The sequence below is a fragment of the Varroa jacobsoni genome, unplaced genomic scaffold, assembly GCF_002532875.2.
Source record: "Varroa jacobsoni isolate VJ856 unplaced genomic scaffold, vjacob_1.0 contig01012, whole genome shotgun sequence".
Taxonomy (NCBI): Eukaryota; Metazoa; Arthropoda; class Arachnida; order Mesostigmata; family Varroidae; genus Varroa; species Varroa jacobsoni.
Genome location: NW_019214568.1, coordinates 46,038 through 67,004, shown reverse-complemented (window position 1 = coordinate 67,004; position 20,967 = coordinate 46,038). Strand labels below are relative to the sequence as shown.

Here is a 20,967-nt window from a genome sequence, read left to right as displayed (position 1 = left end):
CTGTCTCTTGTGGAAGAGCCTATAGACACTAAGTTCGCGTTCCGCCATAGCAATACTTTGTACTTACGTTGATCTTCGTCCTTTTTTGTCGAGATACTGATGATATTACACAATTATATAGTATCGCAGAGAGTTGCTTGCGGTATTCAAGCAATTAGCATATACATATATATATATATATATATATATATATATATCATCGAAGCTACAGGGGGCAAATAGGTTCGGTATTCGATTAGATGGACTCGGATAAACTTGATAAAATAGCTTCAGCTTTCAGGACCAATCGTACAGCGCAGGGCAAGATATTTCTGGCTTACGAAAACAGAAGTATTCTGCTTTACACAGTTACCCGACATATCAATGACTAGATCGGAAAACATCGGATGGCTACTGATGAACGATGTGATACATAAAACAGACGTATTTTATCTCACCAATCGCTAGTGTCATAACTCTGATGCCAGATTTCAGTTAACTCAGCATTACGACATTTCATCGTATTCACAGCGAGCGCGTTGTTCTCACCATCTATGACGACTGAGTGACTGTGTTTAAGTGAGCTTAACTGCCTTGAGTGTTTTTCTAGTGATTCCACGTATTTCTGTGTGTAAAATGTCAAAGTAGAAAAAGGAACAGACGTCATTGAGGAGCAGACAACACTGACTAGCAGATTGTTTCATCAAAACAATTGCACTCCACAACGTAAAACCGCTAAAATGTTCCGTATGCAGTCCCCAACACTGTTAGAAAATCTCTCTTACTGTAGACTGAAGACCTCTTACTGTAAAATCCGTAACAAACATCGAAAAAAGTGTTCTACGTAGCGCGAGAATCGTAGGAGCTTGAAAAATCTAGATTCATCTCGTATAATGTCCTCCAGAACAGATTTAATAACCGTCAATTGCCAAGAGTTGCTACCGATTCAAAGAAACGGAGTTTAAGATAGTAGACTTGTCAAGAAACTTTGAGAAACGAAACAAGCCTGTCTTCACTACACAAATCGAGTAAAAAAATTGCACCTTTGACAGCTGGGAAAAAGTTTGCTCCGCAAACGAATCTCATTTTCAAATTCACGGAAAATCGTCCATCATGGCGTCGGAGTTATTGGCAAACGAAAACTGCATCATGCCAAAATCACACGTTTAACAAAAGCTTAAGGGAAGTCTGTGAATTCCTGGTAAGGGAGACAGGATGATACATTTTTATATTTTCTGACATCCCTTCTAACATTAGAAACAAAATACGATACACTTTGTTTAATAGACATGCATGAATATTGAGAACGTCGACTTTATCACGGAGAACTTTTTAATTAAATCCAAAGATTTCGGTTTAATTACTCTACATGGTTGTCTTGCGGAACCGCATAGGTGTATGGTACCTCACAGGCATGGCCATTCGAATACATTCAAAATCACAACACAGACAAATCAATCATTAGCGTATCATTTAGTCTTTAGAAGTATACAATAGTTGTAGAGGCGTACATAGAGAGGTTTGCTTGGCCAAAAGGTGGCAGGCTTGGTTTCAGATGTAGCACGTAATCGGTGAATATCTTGCGACCTGACCACTTCACCGTCACGAAGTAGCCTTTTGTCCTGACTGAAACTCGGGCCACAACTGGTGTACCCTTGCGATCTCTCTTCACCAAAGCTACTATATGTAAACCGCGATAACCCTCTCTCACAAATTCAATGTAGTTGTTGTAATAGTCGTACTTCTATAAAGGCACCCTGCGACAATGTGTCAGCTACTCATTTCTATACGCATTTACAACTAAATGTACTTGGCTTTCAACATAAACATCTGTACGCGTTTCACAGGACGTCGCATCGAACGTTAATGACGAAAAAGTCCTCCGTTATATTTGTCATGATTATTGAAACTTTTCTTCTAGAACTCGTAAAAATCGGATTGTCAACCAGAGTTACTATACCTAGTCAACTGATCATTGTCCATGGATTTTTTTTAATTTTCAGCCGCCTGATTAAGTGAAGAGAAAGATTCTAACGCAAATTGCTTTTTTTTAGATTGGAAAGGATTTGTGTCGCGATCTTTCAGAACTTTCGCGCTGTGATGGTCCGAGGAGGAAAAAATGAGCGATTTGCCTGAGGTCAATTAGCAATCATCAATGAATACTCTCAAAGTATTTCAGCGCGCTTAGCCTGTCCCGAGTATGACCCAAAAGTCAACGATGCCAGCAAACGTTTACTCGCATTGGACAAATCACGGCCTCTCCGCTACGAAAAGCACAAATATATTAATCAACAAAACTGAAAAGTTGATCCCGTGGATTATGGACAGGTTAGCTACGCATAGCTCCGAATGTAAATGTGAGACAGAAAATATAATAACTTATAATATAATAGTTACAAGTAATTATATGCCGCAGGTATCTTTATTAGTTTCTAAATGAAAGAAACATCGACACCCAACAAAGATAGTAAACTATTCTTTCATTGTCTAGAATTGACTTATGTGCCTTTCAACTATGGATGACTGATAGTCTTAGGGGGCATTCTTTTTTAAGGATATGTTACCCCTCCTAAGCTATTGTACGAAATAGTAAGCCTCTAGCAATTAAGTTTGCTCTGGAAGACGTCGGTGTTTGTACTTGAAAATAATACCAGCAGTTGATAATTCCAAGTGATTAACAGTTCAGACAATTGAGAGTGATCGTCCATATTTAGGCTATGAGTGAAGATAGTTGAAAATAATTAATTGGTTTATACAAATTGTGCACGCGAGTCATGCAGTGACTGATCAATTTCTTGTATTTCACTTCTGAACTAAGGGTTCTATAATATATTAACCGTCAGTAATATCGTTGGGGAACTCGAAATAGAAACACATTGTATAAATAAGAAGCTTTGCAATTAGAGCTGCATTCTAAGTTAGGACTTTTACGCAGGACTGCAGGAAAGTCAGCGTGACAGAGCCCAAAAGCACAGCGTACAGAATTTGTCAGACGTTGCGCTGGCTGGTGACGATACACGTGAAATTATCTGACACGACGTGATCAGGCCGTAAGTCAGACGCCGTTGCCCAGAAGCGGTACAGATAGATACTGATAACTAATCGAGAGATGTACGCTTCTAAAAATAAAACTAGAAATAATAAGAGGCAAGGTGAGAGCGTTAAGGCTCACGGAGTTCTAGCTAGTTGTTGGTAGTAGACTAAAGAGAGCAAATAGGGATGAGCGTTGTACTCATCCGTCCCATGAGACTGCTGTGCCAACTACCATAGCTCTATAGCTCATGAAATAATTGGAAGCATAAAAGTTTCCAAAATTATACAATGCAATGGCACGGTTACGAGAGATGACAAATAATGACAGCGAAAAATCTGTGAGAAATAGCTGAGGTATTATATAATGAAGTTAGATTTAGAGAATTAATGGTTTTCAGTGTGAAACACAACGCTCAAACAGAGAAGAAACTGTACAGGTATATTTCAGTCAAATAAAAAGTCTATGTTCCATTACCTTGTTTTTTTATCGTTCATAGTTGTCGCCGAAAAGTGACACCATATAGAAAACCAAAGGACGAATAGCTTATTTTGTTCCATTTCTTCTATCTTTATAAAACCATTTTTAGCAATTTGTAATGAAATGCCTAATTTAACATTTATAGCTCAACATTGCATTGAAATAGCCATTATTCCTGTATACTGCCACCACGGTGACTATGGAATATAGATAGGTTCGGCTTCATATATTCGTAAATATTTTTTATTTGTAGACCTTTTTTGGAGAATTATCGCGGCGATTTTATGCGTATATGTCCCTTAAGAATACCTTTTTCCCATTCTTTCTTTGGTTTCGTATACATTACGCGAGTATCCGAACCGAGTTCTGAAAACATCTGTAGTCGATTCCTGTAAACGTGGCTGTAAATTTACCTCGAGGCAAAAAAATATCTGACAACATATACTTTTTATCTGTTATCTTCAATGCACCATAGCGGAATCTAAGAGCAGGTAAGTCTATCTCTTTCCGCCGTTTTAACTATTTGAAAACGATACTGTCGACTGTAGCCTATCCTCATCCTTTTGCCGACTTCTATATATATTAGTTTTATCTATCTGTTTCAGTGACTGGTAGAATTTATTTTTACTTAAGGTAAAACCTTAAATTCTTTCAACATTATTTGCGAGACAGCAGTTTTCTACTATGGATCCCCACTTACGGTATACTCCTTTCGCTCGTTATCACGCTTGATTTAAGGAGCCACAAAAAGGTCGTTCGTGAGCGTGCGTTGTAAGTACTTCGGATCCTCTGCTCAAAAATGAGCGACAAGCGAAAACGTGCACTGATTTCACGAGGAACTGTCAATGTATAAACTGAATCCATCCACGACGTCTTTCGATCCTGTTTGAATCCCTTTGATCCCTTTGAATCCTGCTTAGGATTTCGTCAAAGCAGGGACACGGCATTGTGCGGTGTATGCTCCCCCCAATTGGAAGCATAGCGCCTCTTATTCTTCGACCAAAGCCTTCTAATTACCTAGGAAACTGAAACACCTTCAGCGGTTATTCGCGCATCTGCAAAAACAGTCATTTAAGGTCGCTTTATTTATATAGTATATACGTTTATTGTTGTCTACACTACTATGCTTCTCGTGTGCGCATGGCCAATTTGGTGGGCGATGCGATAGCAGACGCTTAGTTTTTGGGTTGAATCTGACAAAATCAGTTGGAATAGAGCAAATATGCAGATGATTATAGAAAACCAATGATTCAACCAAATGAATTTTCTAATTGCAAATTCAAAAAAGTTCATCTATTAATATAAATTTATTTTATAAATAATGCGTGTTGTTCAGCCCATGATCGTAAAAGCTAAATATGTTCCAAGTACCATTGTATACTGGCATATTTGTTTGAAAAGAAAATATTGTAATTTGTATATATCACATGAGCCGGCAATTGAAGGGATATATTCTATTTGGGAAGGGATTTATAGAAGTAATACTACGAAACATAGAGAACATCAATATCTTGCATATATATCTACGTTGTTGAGTATCGAGGTGTGCTTAAGTACCGTGTGAGAAGAACACAAATGATCTAAATGGCTTACTACAGAGATATTTTAAGTGCAAGTCCGTAGAAAAAGTCGAAACTTTCGCTTAGCGATCACACACGCAGGTATAGTTAGCAGGCTTAAAGGTGAGCTACTCATGGAACGCGATTCACGACGCGGCTTCAGGTCCACTACAGGCATCATTAGTATGCACAACTGTGCGATATAATTTGTATGAATGGTCACTTATTCTTACTAGCATTAGAGTTACAGACTTGCTCTTCTAATGTTTTAGAATGTGTACTTTAATAAAAAAAATTAACACACAATTAATAAGACTTCGTACAGGTTACTAATTATACGTTTACTTTTTCCACTGTATCCCCTTTCAAAGGCTTAAATACACTAGCTATAATGTAGCCGCAATTATTTCCTAATCAGAATTAGTTTGAAACGTCGGCGCTCCTTGCCTAGCTGTTCTCAACAATGTTTAACAGTATACCTCTTTTTCACGTTTCGCTTATTAAAAGCTGTCGTGTAAGAGACCGTCACTGATTCATGGGTAGAGCGTTTCCTCCGAGATCCCTTTGAGGCCTAAACAGATGTGGGCATAAGAGGCTCACGTTGGTCGCTGTCTGAATCACGGGCGACAGGTCCAGGACAAGCAGTCGCGCTTCAATGGGGCTGCATTCGTACCAAGATCGAAAGAGGCGGCAAAGCTAAGATAGCCAAAGAGATCTCCTGTATGCACAATCTTTTTCAGAGCTCGTGTCTTGATACGCTGGGATGTTTCCAATGGCTACCGTTAAAGAGCGATGGCAATAGAAGTGGAGAACCAGATAACTATCGGAGGGTGAACGTGACTTAAAAGGAAATATCTACAACAGGAGCAAGCCAGCTTACCAGTACGCTAGTTTCGTTTGTTGAGTAACGAAATGGAAGGATAGGGCCACGTAAGGCTCAAACCTTATAAGGACTGATGTTGATTTTTCTCTCACCTTAGATAACCCTATGTTTGCTATGAAGAAAAAGCATAGCTCAAAGACCGGTCCCATTATAATAAACGCATAAGTTATTATCTATGGCTTCCTTTTCTATTTTTTTTTTTGCTTATGGTTAATAAATAGCGCTGGAAAACTTTTTTTTTTGTTTTGCAAGCCTAGCTTCATCGTTTTGTTTGGATCTGAAAATTTCTACAAGTTCGGATTTCAAACGTAAGTTCATTGGATGGCACACTTTTCACCAGTTTCTATGTGCCTTCCGCCGAGATCAACATGCGGCTGTGGCAATTTAGGATATGCGCAGTATATAGGACTAGGTTCACGCTAGAATTTTATGATCTAAGAAAAATTATGACAATGCTATATAACAACATCCCCCAACAAACGAGAAATGAGAAGAAATACATTTGACGGACATTAAATGACAATTTAAGACATGCATATATCTTTGTCTAAAGAGGTTGTCCAAATGAAAGTAGATCTATTCGCGGGAGTATGTAAAGCAAGTGTGTTATGTGCGCGGGACAATGAAAACGATAAGTAGGGATCTTTGTACGAAGTTGGTTATTGCTTAAGCGGTACTATTTGGTTTGCGCGAACGCTGTTTGTCGGGCTTTGACTGCAGTTCCCACCTTTGTTTTTTGAGTTCGAGCAATTGCATGGATATACAAAAACGCATTAGTAGTAAAACTTTCACGAAAAAAGCACGCTTTATCGAAAAATTTAGGCGAAAAAATTTGGTTTATCGTTGTGGAGACGAATCATTTTTTGCAAGTCATTTGGGCGTCATCATGCTCTAATTCGCGCGTGGTGTGAAATGTCTTATTTTATAATTCATGTCACGATGATACCAATGCTGAGATCAGAAAATTATCAAGTTCTAATGTTAGCTGATTACCTAATCAGCATGGTCATTTACTGTTCTAAATCGGAAACAATTGATAAACGAAAGATGTAGCCATTTCATTGTTAGCACCGTAGCACGTATCACGGGGAAAAAGCGCGCATTTCTACTACGATACTCCACTCGCACTCTAAGAGACATTGTACAGGATAGACCCAAGGGTTTCAGAAATCACAATACTTTTTGAACACGTACGTCACTCAGAGCACATATTTGGCTATCACTGGCTTATACCTGTTCTCAATGTACACATTTTTCTATTTGTTTAGAAACGAGCTAAACTCCGCAGTACAAAAACGACGTACCTGTTTAGAGTAACCGCCGATGATCTAAGGTCGTCCGCCGGAAATTAAAGAGATGAGCAGCGATTGTTATTTGCTGGGTAGGAAACAGCGGGCACGCTATGGTGCATTTAGATGCCGCGAAAAACAGGAAGATAAGAAGAAGGAAAGTGCACGGGTTCACTTCCACTGGCATTAATGTTCGTTCAATTCAACAGAATCGAGCCCTGTGGCCGAACCAGAGCTTTGAAATGATCTCAGTTAGCCAGACCGTAGTCGCTTGGAAGAGTCGTAGGAGAGTATTACAATATGGCCCCACTCTTGGGGACTTCTCTTTCTGTCAATTCGATAGGGGTAAGGGTATATGGTAGCGGCTTCGAGAAGGGAGGCGCAATAGACACGGCGAGGACGAAAATGACGATCGGACTGCTTATAACGATGACGCTCTTTATGAGATTACAGCACTGAAGCGAACAGCATCTGGGTCTCTGAATCACCGTGCCCTACTATTGTCTAAAATCCCATGACAAAGTTTTTTCGTCAGTCGAATTATAGAAACGCTAAATTTAGCTCTATGTTGCTTCTATGCAGCTACCTAGAATCTTCCATCCTGACATGATATAGTTGTAGGATAAGGGGACGATCGTCAAAACTGTACGGGTCCTATATATTCTGAGAAACACTCACATGTATATGCGCATGCTTGGGAAGCCCGGTAGTACCTTCTAGATCAACAGGACAGCCCGCCTTTTTGCAGACGATTAGCTTGACGTTGGTAAACGCCAACACTACAGCAGTCACGCGCCGTTGCAGACTACGACGGTACACAGCATCGGGCGTTGCAGTGGTTCCTGTCCACAGTACCTGATCATAATTAATGAAGTTAATGAAGATCTTCATAATTAATGAAGATCATGATAATGAAGTTAACATCATACGATACATTGTTCGTTGCTATGCAGAACGCGGACTAAACGAACAAAAACATGACAGTGTATTTCTTAGCAGTGTTGGCTCGGCTAAATACAAATGAACGGCCACATTCAACACCTATACGTATATTACGACCTAAAAAGAAAGCAAACCTCCTTAAGAATTCTTAATAACAATTCTATCTCATTGAAGGGATAAAAACTATACTGAATTCAATTTGGAAAAATGTGATGCATAATCTAACGTTAACGGTAATTTCGTTTAGTTTGTACCTTCATCTTCGCAATGTCAAACTTATGAAAAGGATTATTTGCAGTAGATTTAAATCTAGCGTGGCTATACTTACAGATTATTGTCTAATCGCCATTTTATTGGACAACAGAGAATTTCTATATATACATGTATAATCAGTGTGGACAATAAGTGTATGATGAGCTTTGAGTTTCGTGTTGGCTGAGTTGTGCGTGAAGAGGTGGGTTTATCGTGTTTCAACAATTTCTATACTAATGTTTGTTGCTAGTTCGAAAAGTTCGCATTTTTACATTTATATCGATGTAAGCAGGTCTTCTTTATAACTTCCCAACTGATTATTTGTATGAAACAAAGTTTAAATGGCAGGGTGAAATGAAGATGTGTAATTTCTCTTACGTGCTTCTAGTTGACTCGGTAAACCTATGGCTGAAGCATCGATTTAGGCCGTCTAGTAAAAAATAAAACTTTTCTATTAGCTTAAGCCATATTTTGCTGATAAGCAGTCCGTATAAAGTCTTAGTTAAATTAACGAGAGAACGACCTACTTTTTATTTGTCTTGTTCTAAAGCCTTCGACTCTGACGAAAATGAACGAAGACATTTCAATAAAATTACCTGAACTTTGCTCCGTTTTATAAAGGAGGATTTAATTTTATTTGATCAGTATGTACATACATTTCGTAAAAAGATTGATACGGGTTGCAAAATTGGTGTCTGGATTTATTGACTTTTTTTTGCAACGTCAATATAAATTTTATTCTCACGAATGTGTTCAATGTCTGGAAATACATTAGCGTTCCATAAACGGTAGAGGTGAGGCTTCTAAGTTACACAGTGAGCCCTGCGAAGTTCGCCGTAGATCTCAGTCCGCCTCGTCCTTAAGACACACGAACTTCGACAGCTAACCCACGGAGCACTGTCACGAAGCTTGACTAATTAGAACTACAGCTAATTAGTGTAATCGAACAGGTGTAAATATAGGGAATATACGACGGCGGCCTGGACAGCCTAACTTCCCAATCATAAGTCAGGTACATAGACAAAAAAATCTGGAAGCATCCACAGAATCGTAATTGCTCAATATGCTCGTTTCATAGTCCCCTCTGGTGATATAGCTTACACTGCTGACTCACCCTGATCAACAAAGCAGGAGAATGATGAGTTGTGAGCGATCTGCAGCCACCTGTCGGACGCCTTTGATCAGTGAAGTAAGGTAAGTGGCGTCTCACCTCATTCTTTGACTCGTTGAGGAAGCATCCGATTGCATCAGTGTTACTCACTGAATGCTGTTGCACGCGGCGAGCGAGCAAACCAACAACCATCTAATCCACTTGTGTCTCTTCCTTTTTCGGTGACTCAGACCCGATCCTGGATAGCAAGTGATGAGCTGCTTTCGCTTCGTGCCTTGTAGGTTCAAGATAACCTTCCATGGATAATAACTATAGTCCATTCATATTATCAAAAGACTTCTCGCACGGACGCGAAACAGGATTTGGCTAGCAGATGAACTAATCAAGGCAGAATAGATCAATGGGTATAGATAAACACCATATAAATGAGCTCGTCAGATATAGGTCCTGTTAACAAATCTGAACAACTTGAAAACGTTGCATTCGAAAGGGAATAAAAAAAATCCCAATTGCAAATTGCCAAGTGTGGAAATATGGAAAATTCAAATCGTATAATCTACGTTTCTCTCAAATGATAAATTTCCTGTTGACGTACAATGGTACTATATCTATTAGTAAGAAAGGAGAGGTACCTCTACGAACTCCCACTGCGCTTTTGTATTCCAGCGCATCGTAGATTGAATAAAATGCAGAATAAGCAAACTTGTAAGGATCAATCCGAAAATGCAATAGGGCAACATAACAAGTCGTTTTCATCTAGTCTTACATTTCAAGCAAGGGCCACTCAGGGGAACAAAGGTAGGGGTCATCGACTAACGCTATGATTACATTTTCTTTGTCGTTGAAATTGTTATATTTTTAGTTTGAGCGATGTCCGATGTCTTCTACCGGACAGAGAAGTGAAGAAAATGCTAAAAAGTAAAAGAAAACGTCAATCTGCTTTTGATGAAGCGGTCAGTCGTCGCTGGCCGTTGCTTTGGTCATACTGTTTTTGAGGTGTGTAACATTCTTTCTTTTTGCAACATTGCAAGACACTTGTTCGGAGTCCTTAAACTCACCAGAACAGAACAAACAAATGAGCCTTATCTTCTTCTGTGGGAGTAGTTAATCTTCGAGCAAATTCGGTTCACCACAAAAAACATCGGTGTTTTAAAAGTAATTGTGCAGCAAAGTCTTATAAAAATTTCAAAAATAATTCAGAATATCGTACAAAGCTTCGAGGCAAAAAACTGCTCCATATGTAATAATTTACTATGTACTTTTATAATATCCAAGTCCGTTGTATGAATTCGGAATACGTCAACTGAAATTTAAACTATATTTTTAATAGGCAATTGCTGACTGAACTAAGGAAAATGGTAAGTTAAGTAGACAGGAATCTGGAAAGTTGGTTTCACTTCATTTTAAAAATGTGCCTAATATTCAAGTTTCGATAACATTTCATTCGTTGGACACTTTTCATCACTAAAACTTCTTGATCTCCGTGTGCTTCTTCAAGTGAATTAGCTATAAGTGTACATAACTAGCTGTAATAAGCTATATAGCTATAAGTAAGAAATAGCTATTAACTTTTTATTATGTTAATTATTTTTTGGGGACTGATATGAATCGGCATGCAGACGTTAGGGCATATATTATGGCGATACAAAACGTATCCATTTGATAATAGAAAGTGATTTTTGACGAATTCCTGATAAACGTTTACTTTAAGAACTGTCCAGCACTATAAATTATGAGACATTGAGCACGTCCACGTTTACTTGGAACGGTGCGTGCCTCAGAAAAGTATTTCAAGCCTTTTATACTATTACATGCCCGTAACATTGCATCTCAAGTGATAGGTATCTAAGCAATATTTACCAATAGCTTGTTGGTCATACCACTACGACAGCATATCTGTCACTTCGCGGTATCAAGAAGAGACTGTCCGTTTTTGCCACCGTTACTCCCGTTTAGACGACTATGACCGTCAGCTAGTTGGATAATCGAATGTCGCCAATATCGGATAAGCAGCCATCTACAAAGGGACTACAGGCCAACTCCCGATTCCCCGGACTACAGAGTTTCCCGGACTCCACCGGCATAGACTGCAACCAAGCGACCATTAATTGCCTATCGTCTTCCTCTACATTCTTTTTATAGTGCTACTCCTTAGACTTCCCGATCCACTTTTGCGGCAAGATCCCACCTTCTTTTTGTACAAATACACTCATGCAGACAGTCGCTACAGACGTTCAACAATAAGCAGGCCACACAGGCCACGGATAACAAGTTTTATCGGATTATATTGTGCGGCAAGGGCAGCGGCAAGATGGTAGGAGAGAAGAGGGGACGCAACCCGCTTCTAGGAAGAGACCCACTCGGGAAACATAACAGAGCTTACACCGTCCGGAGAAAGTGCGACGGGATAGAAGCGAACTACGTTGTAAGCCAACATCCTCATCAGGGGCCGCACTGCCTGAAAGATGCTTTTACTGGCCAAAGAGAGTTAGTTAGCAACCGGTAACTAACATGCCAAGTTGGAGAAGAAATTCACGTTGACTCAACTGGTACATACGCCATGATAACGCAATAGACGTAATGCTAGCGGGGACTTCGTGGCTGTCAGGTTACGGTAAATACGGTACCAAATTCTAATTGGATCTACATGTACCGGTTTTATTCCTCATGACAAGTTACCGTGCGCACGAGATACGAATGGTATTTGAAAAGTTGAACCGAAATGTTAAATAGCTATGTGGTTACCTAGGGAACTTCATCTAAAGTCATCGAAAAATGAGAAAAAGAAAAAAAGTTTTCCATTGTTAAGATGGGGCACTTGGTTACAACCGAAAGGAATTTCGCTCATAGTACCGGGGAATAGCGCAGATCTTATTTACGATGCATACAGATGTAGCATAAAAGACATGTGGCTTGCAATTTGCCTTATAAATCGATTGTACTCAGATGCTGGCGGATTTCCTATACGTTTTGCAAGTACGCAGTCAGCAAAACTATGCACCCACAATCCGCTTGTTTAGTTCTGTTTTCCATATCATCAGTGTCGTTGTTCGCGTAAAATATACAGCGTTCGCCATTCTCTAATGCTAATAAGAGCCACGCTTGCAAATGACTTAATATCAATATTCTTGTTTTTATTCAGCAAAGCGATTGTAAGGCTACAGCTAATCGGGGAGAACTCTTTTGATAACTCATCACATCAGAAAGGTACCCTGAAAACCCTCGATAGCTGGAACTTCATTAGATCGCAGTATACTCGTAGTACTTCATCACAGTGTTGCAATTATCGATTGGTATTTTTCCCAGAACCTCAGATTGAGACTAAGCAAACGGCGCTCCTTTGACATCCTTTCTTTTGTTTTTTTTTTAATATTTTTTTTTTTTAGGTTTTATGCTGAAACTTGGGTCTTTAGCTGAATTGAGCACTGTATAACTTAGTATAGTATTCTGCGGTTCGTGTTCAGAGTGACTGCTGTCGAGCACGTGACCTATGGTGATTAGTCATTGGGTATAGGGTCACGTCTTTCCCTCATATGATCAGCCCGGTTTACGGAAGAGGAAAAGCGCAGATAGAAGATCAGTGTTTGGCTTTTTTGGCGAGATCCTTTTTCGACGCACAAAAGGCAGACACTATATTGCACTTAAGTTGATGTACAATTCAAGTTAAAGTATGCCTAGGAACTACGAAGTATCAGATGTGAGCTGATTGCCAAATACGTGTCATTTCGGACGTAGCTGAAGGAAATAAATTCGGACCACATTAGATATAGCATATCACTACTTTTAATAAAAGAGATCCTCACGTTTCTATACATTGCACAGATGTGGTTGTAGTCAACTAAGATGATTGATTGGCTATTAGAAAAGTCTCAGTTGCGCTAATAAAAAACATAAACCTAAAATCAATGATTTTATATATATATTGGTAGCAGATACACCTTTATTTACTCTTTTTTTTTCTATAGCACAACACTAACGTGCGTGAGAAATCTCTTCATTTAAGGTCTCAGATACAGTCTTTATTTCAGCAACATTGGTTACCCAAGTATGGTGACACATGGGCCTAAGTAAAAAATTGGACGAACCAAATCTAATTAAAAAAAATAATAATAATAATAACCACTAACGAAACACTTTAGCTTAGAAAGCTTAGTATAGACTGTCAAATTTTATATTTGATCTCGGTGTTTCCATTGTCTGAAGTCTTTAATTTTCGTCACTGATTCAATGATTAAATAGTCTACAGTTCTTTGGAAGACGATTTCGCCTACATAGTTTGCCAGCGGGATTTCAAATTCGCTAGAGAATTCGACTTGTATACCGCCTTCAGGAGGAGTCTGGCAAACGAACAATCAGGACTTAATCAAGGATAAAGTTTGAATTCCGAATCAGTAGAGCGTAACAGAGAAAATGACCCAGTCCCACAATTATGACATGTGAAATTCTGCGGCGTATGTAGGAAGGCGCCGAATTTATCTTCTAAAAGTAACATTGACGACATATGCTATTCCGGTAAGGAGAATATTTTGTATCAAATTTAATGTGTTCTTACTTTGTAGAATCTCCCTAAGCTACAGATAAAATCCAACAACTAACATAAACTGTATATTAACCAGTAAAAAGTACCTCCTCTACTGTTTTCAACCCTCCTATATTCTTTGTTACCTATACGTATTATTCCAGTGAACGTGTAATAGGTCTGGTTACTTAGATTGTCATCCAACTATCGTTTTTTAGAACACTTTTGGTTATATTCATAAGATTTGATCATCCGCCATTATAAACGCACCCGCGTTTCTTAAATGCGTTTCCTTAGGAAGTTGTAAAATAAGCAGGCGTACAAACGTCCCATGTAATAACTGTAGTACTTTGTCTGTCTGGTCAATGTACAGTGTTCACCAGCTGTGCTGTTTTCTTCTATGAACGGCTAAAAGTGGCATGACAACACTTCTCCAACGGTTTAGGGCCATTATCCGGCATGGCTTTCCCCTACTGAATAGCCAATGTTCTCGAACTATTCGCGCTCTTTGTCTATTGTCTCAGTACCGCAGCTTTCGGACCGTTCATTCGCTTTGTTCTATTCCTTTTACATCATTTGTCAGGACTGAAGGTTACCAACGCCTTCCTGGTGACGACAGTTTGCCAGCCGTTACCAGCCGCTAGTGATATAGCCATCGTTCAGAATTCTATGGCGGCCAGCTGACGCTAGACGAAGCTAGTCCCGACGTTTACCGCAAGCGACGGGACAAGGGTAAAGGGGCTACGCCAACGTATACGTCACGTACAGTATGCCTATAGCTGCTACGGTATGTTTTGCTATCGCTGAATGTTTCTATGTGCGACTTTCTCTTTCCAAAACTTTGCTGCAGTACTTCAAGATTTGTTCAACTCAATGAGAAGGTGTAGTTTCGTCGCGGTGAACGACGCGTATGCTAACACAGAGGTGCTCCCAGAACGTCTAAGCTAACCGTCATTTGCCAGTAACCGTAAAGCTCGCTTGCCGATGCCCTTTAAGAGCTAGGCCACATAGATAGACTGGCAACAAACTATAGAGTCCAAAGGACAACATACAAACGCACGACAGGAGTTACTTTAGTTAGGCACATATGGTGGGAGCCATACACGATGTGCTCGATTCCAAGCCAAATCTGGCTCGCGCTAAGCCTCAGGCCAGACGAAGACAACCGTTTTCCCTTTACCAAACGATTATTGATATCGCACATACACAAGCATACAGACCGCCTTTGTGCCCAATAACGATTTTACAATTTGACCGAATCGGCGCCAGAGCCCAGCATTGGGCTGAACGAAATCGTTCAAGAAATATAGTCTGGCCCATCCACGCTAAAAGAGATTGGCATAGAGATTCATTTCTGTCAGCTGTGTTACGTATTCAGAATCATCGGAGCAAACAACAACTGTCTGACAAGAATCAACGACAAATTCCCTTTATCAAAGTTTCAGCTTTGTAGTCGATTTTTTCTGATTAACACAAACAAGATTCTGGTATCAAGCGAATAAGTAACAGAGCTGAAACGTTTTAGGTTTTGCAATCCCGGAAGAATGTAATGTACTGCTGTATGTCCTTACAGATATATAATAGATGCGTTACGGTTAGAAATGGCGTTCACTCAACAGTCAGCAAAACAAGTTTATGTCAACCGTGCATCTCGCGGTAATACAATTAATTACTAGCTCTAAGCAGAATATTGTCAATGCCTTTCTTAAAAGCTGGAAGCTCATTTTCAACAATTCCAGCAAATTTTACACGGAACAACGGCGTTTAGTGTATGTTCATGAAGTTGACCTGAAGTTCGGCTAATGCAGAAAAACACTTATTGAATCAAATATTCCTTCAATTGAAATTATTTTAGTCGAACCGTATTGGCTGCAAGTATTTTATCCGCTTTTACCATTTCACGCGCTGTTCAGATCTATGGTAAACACTCAAACAGGATATGATTCAAGCTAGACTGGTGTCTTTATCGTGTAAAAAGCTCTCTGTCTAGAAAGTACACATCTGTGTGTCTGTATAAAAACAACATTCTATCATCAATTGCCAAAAGACAAAAGACCGGGCTTCGAGGAAGCGTGAATTATTCAGTCACGCCCGAATAGCTACGGCGGGGATATCAGTTGAGGTGGTAAAAATTGGTCGAAAGGACATAGTAGGATCTGGATAAAACGAATAGATACTCGCAGATGCTTACACTTATAAAATAGGCACAGGAATTAAGGAATAGCCAGGATCGATGCAGGCAGGCCAACAGATGTCCGTTTACAGTACTGAGAAATGCTATCAATGAAACTGCTAGATCATTTAATCACCTGGGTACCCTTGAACTGAACTTTTTTTAAAGTGACCTAATTTATAATCGGAATCAGTGCATGCAAAAAAAAAAAAGGATTGAAAAGAATATCAGCCGCAGTATCTAGCGGAGGCTGATTGATAAGGTGTCAGTCTTTGCTTCTTTATCCCGTCTATTATGTTCGTATAATAGGAAAACCTTTACACAGATATATTTTGTACTAGAAAAAGCAGTTGAGCAAAGAACGTTACCTCACTTCTAAAGAAAACGTGAAAGTTTTATAATGAATGAATGCGTTTTGACAGTATTGAATAGAAAGTCAGAAGATATTCTGAACGATGATGCCTGGGAAGCGTGGGAAGGCTGCGGTGTTTCTGTAGAAAGTTTTAGATGCTTCTTAGCACAAGCCTATTATAACCTTTTAAGATGTTTCTATTGCATGCTGTTATTACATAACTATTTTATGCAACGATTGATTCTGTCGCTATGAGGAACTTTGTAAAAAATTGTACAAGCAACTTTACAATATTGAAGAAAACGTCTGCGGTTATAAGTCAGTCAAGAACAAATTGGAGCTGAGGACCGTTTTTGCACTAGGGGGAAGAATAAGCCGCTTCGCTTATCTGTGCCAAATGGATTAGTTGTTTACACATTCTCAGATTAAAAAGTGACATAAACTATTACAAAAGACCCAAATAAGTACCTAGATCGTACCCTGTTTTTTAAAGCTGTAAGGGTAGGAAGAAAATTTACACACGTAATTAACTTGCTTATTATTCCATCGGTTCTCAAATGTTAGCCAAACTGATTCTTTCTTTCTATAATTTCTTCTTCTCTGCAGTGAAATATATATCGACAAAGAAGGAACAAAATATATTGCATGTTCAAACGTATAATAGCCCCAAAAATAGGCATCGCAAGGTACTTACCGTGTGCTTTATATAGCAAACAAACCGTATCAGACTATTAAAGAAATTGTTGTTTCCCACCCAAAGGACCCAAAGTGAACTGGTCATCTTTGGATGATGGCCTCAGTAAACGAGAAAATGCATTGACATACAAGATTATATATATATATCAAATCCACCTATTTCTGAACTAGACCAATAAAAAGCTTGAATTAGCTCTAAGAAAAACTTAAGAAACTTTTGTAGCATACTGTTAAAGCAAGAAACCAGACGACAGCTGGTTGTGTCGTCCCCATGTGATTCTATGAAATACAGTGAAACCGAAAGAAAACGTGACGATTTTTTACAAATTCGATATATAAACACACATAAAAAGTTTATATATGGATTAGATATATTTCGATGCAATCTAGACTCAAAAACGTGTGTGTACAATTTAAAATAAATGTACCGAAATACTTTTTACGTTGCTTGCCGTATGATAAAATAAACAGTGATACATGGCGAACACATTTGACGCTTATTGGGTAACCTGTATCAAATGCAACCTTCTCAAAGACACGGAGATACTGCGCTATCCTCCGTCTCGGCATTTCGGTTGGTATTTTTTGTTAAGATAAATACAGATCAAAATACAGTGCCATCCATTAAGGAGTACAAAGCCTGTGACAATGAAACATTAATATATTTCAAATAAATAATATTTACAAGCCCTTGTATCAGAGCGAATTTTGACATCGTTCACTTTTCTAATTGTCATTGTGATGCACGTATCTTCACTCTTCGACACATAAAACTCACACGATATGTTTATGAACGGTGTTATTTGTACGCTTTATCTTTTAACCTTCACCCACCTGATGTAGTTATAAACTAGAATCTAGCTAACCATTGGGGTCGGATTGAAGGATAGGCGCTCGGCTAGTGTGGAAGCCAAAAGATGACATGAGCATTTTTGTCTACCACATATGAGCGAGGTGAAAGTTTGCTTAGAATCTTTGCTGGCCCCAACTTACATTGGCAGTAACGTCAACAGCATCGAAGTGGTATTTCACACCCTCTTTGGCGGAAAGGATCCTGATGGATCGCATTTGAATTAACCTTAAAACCTATGGCCTCTCTCTTCGACCGGCTTGGGCCGTCTCTCAAACTCACAATCCAAGCCTTCGTACCCCAACCTGCTTCGTTCATTTTCCGCCGTCAGGTTGCGTCGTCTGCCTTCGCAGAGGAGCTTTTTGATAAAAAAAAAAATAGAGAACTAGGCGATGTGGTGGATGGGGCAATCCTTCAAGCAAGTTTATGTTGTCGAATATCCGTTCTACGGTTTGTTATTATAGCTTGTACCACTTTTTCAGTAGGTGGCATATCTTTCTTTTTACGTATTAAAGTTATCGGCTTGTTGAGTCATGTCATTAATGCATTCCCGGAGCAACGGGGAATGCAATCCTGCGTGTTTATCGCTTAATTTTTTTGAAAAACGATGAAACCTTTGATTTAGTTGAGAATTCAAAATACCAAGCACTAAAAAAAAAATCAGTTCTAATAGTATTTTCAACCGTCACACATAAAGCAAAAATGCTGTTTTAACAATCGAGGTCACAGTTTTTCATAACCTATGATTATAAAAGCTCTCTTACTGCACCCTCATTTAACCCACCCTTTACTACTATATCATTAGTTCATATATATTTTTAAGGCACTGTAAAGGTTAACTATATGTACGTATGCATTCAACATAATAAAAAAATCCTGTGCATATATAGGAATGTTTTTCATTTAACTTAAGATGAACACCCATGGAGTTTCAACGACCTTTTTCTTACTCGACCAGCCTAAAATTGCTTCAAATTGAATAGTGATGTACACTGAGGTACCAGCTGTAAACCCGACATACTTTTTTTTCCTTTGAGGAATCACTTACGGGTTCATTTTTTTTCGAATAATTAGGATCATCATGAGTTGGATACTATCGAAGTAACGCGCATCTTGTCGGGGATCTTTCTGTCAGTGGAAATATTAAATAAAAGCAGAGACAAGAAAGTGCTATACAAAGATGCCATGTTTTGAGATCTTGTGACGAAGAGACGAACAAAGCTAGGTCACACGTCACTAGGCACGTGGCAGGCGCATACATAGATGTGAATTTCTTCCGCCACATATCAAACTCTTCTGCAAAGGCAACCCCGACACGCAGCAGCATCTGGGTCTGTGTCAAGTCGTCAGGACATAGCCGAATTTTAATAATGAGTTCTTTTAGGCGTGAAGTAATTAAGACATAGTGTATTAGCCTGTGACCCCCACAGTTTCCTGATGTTGCATCCGCTCTGGCCCACAAAGTCTCTTAAGTCATGGTAGGTCGATACCCATCAGTGCGTCAGTTTCAAGGTTTCGTTTAAGTAAATAGAGTAACCTACGTAACAGACTTAAAAGCGACCTAATTATTTCGCGCACTACGTACTTCTTAAAAGGGAGAAGTATTTCTACGTTTGCAGTAAAACTAAGCGAGCATTACAAACAGTTTTAGTATCTTCATGATAAGTGTTGGCTACAAGCAGTATTAAAATGCAATTTTATTAACAGTCAAGTCACGTTTGCGTAGTTTTGATAGACCGCAAAGTGGTGTTATCGTCTGTAGTAGGTAGCTTTTTTTTACCCTATTTAGTCACGGTTCTAAAAAATATGCCCAATTTTAATGCTAAGCATTGGATAGAATGTCAATAGGTCAAAACTGGCACCATTGGAGGAAAATATGCTCTTCTACCAAACTCAATCCCCTTCGTAGGATTCATAATATGTTTTGCAATAGTCTCTGTAGGAGGAAGCGTAAAAAGAAAAGGTCGCTTGCAATTTTGCAGGACGTAGGCTACGGGTATGTAGTTATATGACAGTTGAAGTTACTCTTAAAAAAAAACGTTTAGAAAAAACTAGATTTAGGAAAAAAAAACTCCTCGATTAGCGTTGAAAAACGCATTTGGGAAGAGTAAGTTAGCAATCAAAACGGTTGCTGCCTTAGCTGTGAGCCGACCTTTTTTTTACTAACTGTATATACATTTTGCCCCAAGCTTACACACATACCCAACCCTACTTCCATTTCTCTTTTTGGATTTTACAATCGAGATTTCTCGTCGTTACATTCTAGATGCAGTGTAGCGCAGAATTTCTATTTCAATGGTAGCGAGCCAGGGTATCTTTGAACGACTGGGCTAAACAGGGAAGCACTACTTCGAGTTCCAAATTTCATCAGACATTTTTGCATGTTGTCTATGGCAATGGAGCGCAGTAATAACCTAATCAACATTGAATTGCATCTTCTAAGGGTCTAAACATCGTCGGTCAATTACGTCAAGTCAAAAGGGTTAAGGTAGAAGCCAATTTGTCGTACTTGCCGGTATGTCGTACTTATTGACCTATTTGTCGAAACAGCTAATATAGCATGCCATCCATGTCAAAGGCCAACTCACAAATATTGCCCACCAAGTAGTTTTATGGCATTCCAATCTGACCGTCTCACTGTTATTTTGAATCAGGAACAGGCTACAAGACCACGGATGTCCTTGCCAAGTCAGAAAGGCCGCAGAATGCGTAACGCTTGAAAAAGTCTCTTTAGAAATCTCTCGTGTCCGGGATCAGGAGACGAGGTGCAGGCGGTACAGCAGGCGAATCTAGCAGGCAGTGTTTGTACAGATACCATGGAGAGGAACGCTGGAGTTTTTTTTCTCTTCTT

The 20,967-nt window shown here is 39.2% G+C and overlaps 1 protein-coding gene and 2 long non-coding RNA genes across 11 annotated transcripts in view; 2 read left to right on the top strand and 1 right to left on the bottom strand.

Moving 5' to 3' along the window:
* LOC111271779 (uncharacterized) overlaps window positions 1–20,967 on the bottom strand; it is a 41,892-nt gene that overhangs the window by 3,210 nt on the left and 17,715 nt on the right. For 2 of the 6 annotated variants that reach the window (XM_086973040.1, XM_086973036.1), the window contains exons 2-3: window positions 7,900–8,076; window positions 7,237–7,725 (exon numbers count right to left, since the gene is read on the bottom strand). The gene's annotated coding sequence lies outside the window, so the exon portion shown is untranslated. Of the gene's footprint in view, window positions 1–1,490; window positions 1,632–4,190; window positions 4,502–7,236; window positions 7,726–7,899; window positions 8,077–20,967 lie in introns of those variants that run through there. The other 4 variants (XM_086973041.1, XM_086973039.1, XM_086973037.1 and 1 more) reach the window with 4 other exon arrangements.
* Window positions 1,740–3,483, top strand: LOC111271781 (uncharacterized). Its single transcript, XR_002687086.2, has 2 exons — window positions 1,740–1,811; window positions 2,034–3,483. It is a non-coding gene; the product is annotated as an uncharacterized LOC111271781 (long non-coding RNA).
* On the top strand, window positions 8,095–13,345 carry LOC111271782 (uncharacterized). 4 transcript variants are annotated; one of them, XR_002687088.1, is made up of 3 exons: window positions 8,095–8,617; window positions 9,494–9,609; window positions 10,389–13,345. It is a non-coding gene; the product is annotated as an uncharacterized LOC111271782 (long non-coding RNA). The 4 variants fall into 4 exon arrangements; XR_002687087.1 differs by having other exon boundaries at window positions 9,757–13,345; XR_015315465.1 differs by having other exon boundaries at window positions 8,095–8,396; window positions 9,494–13,345.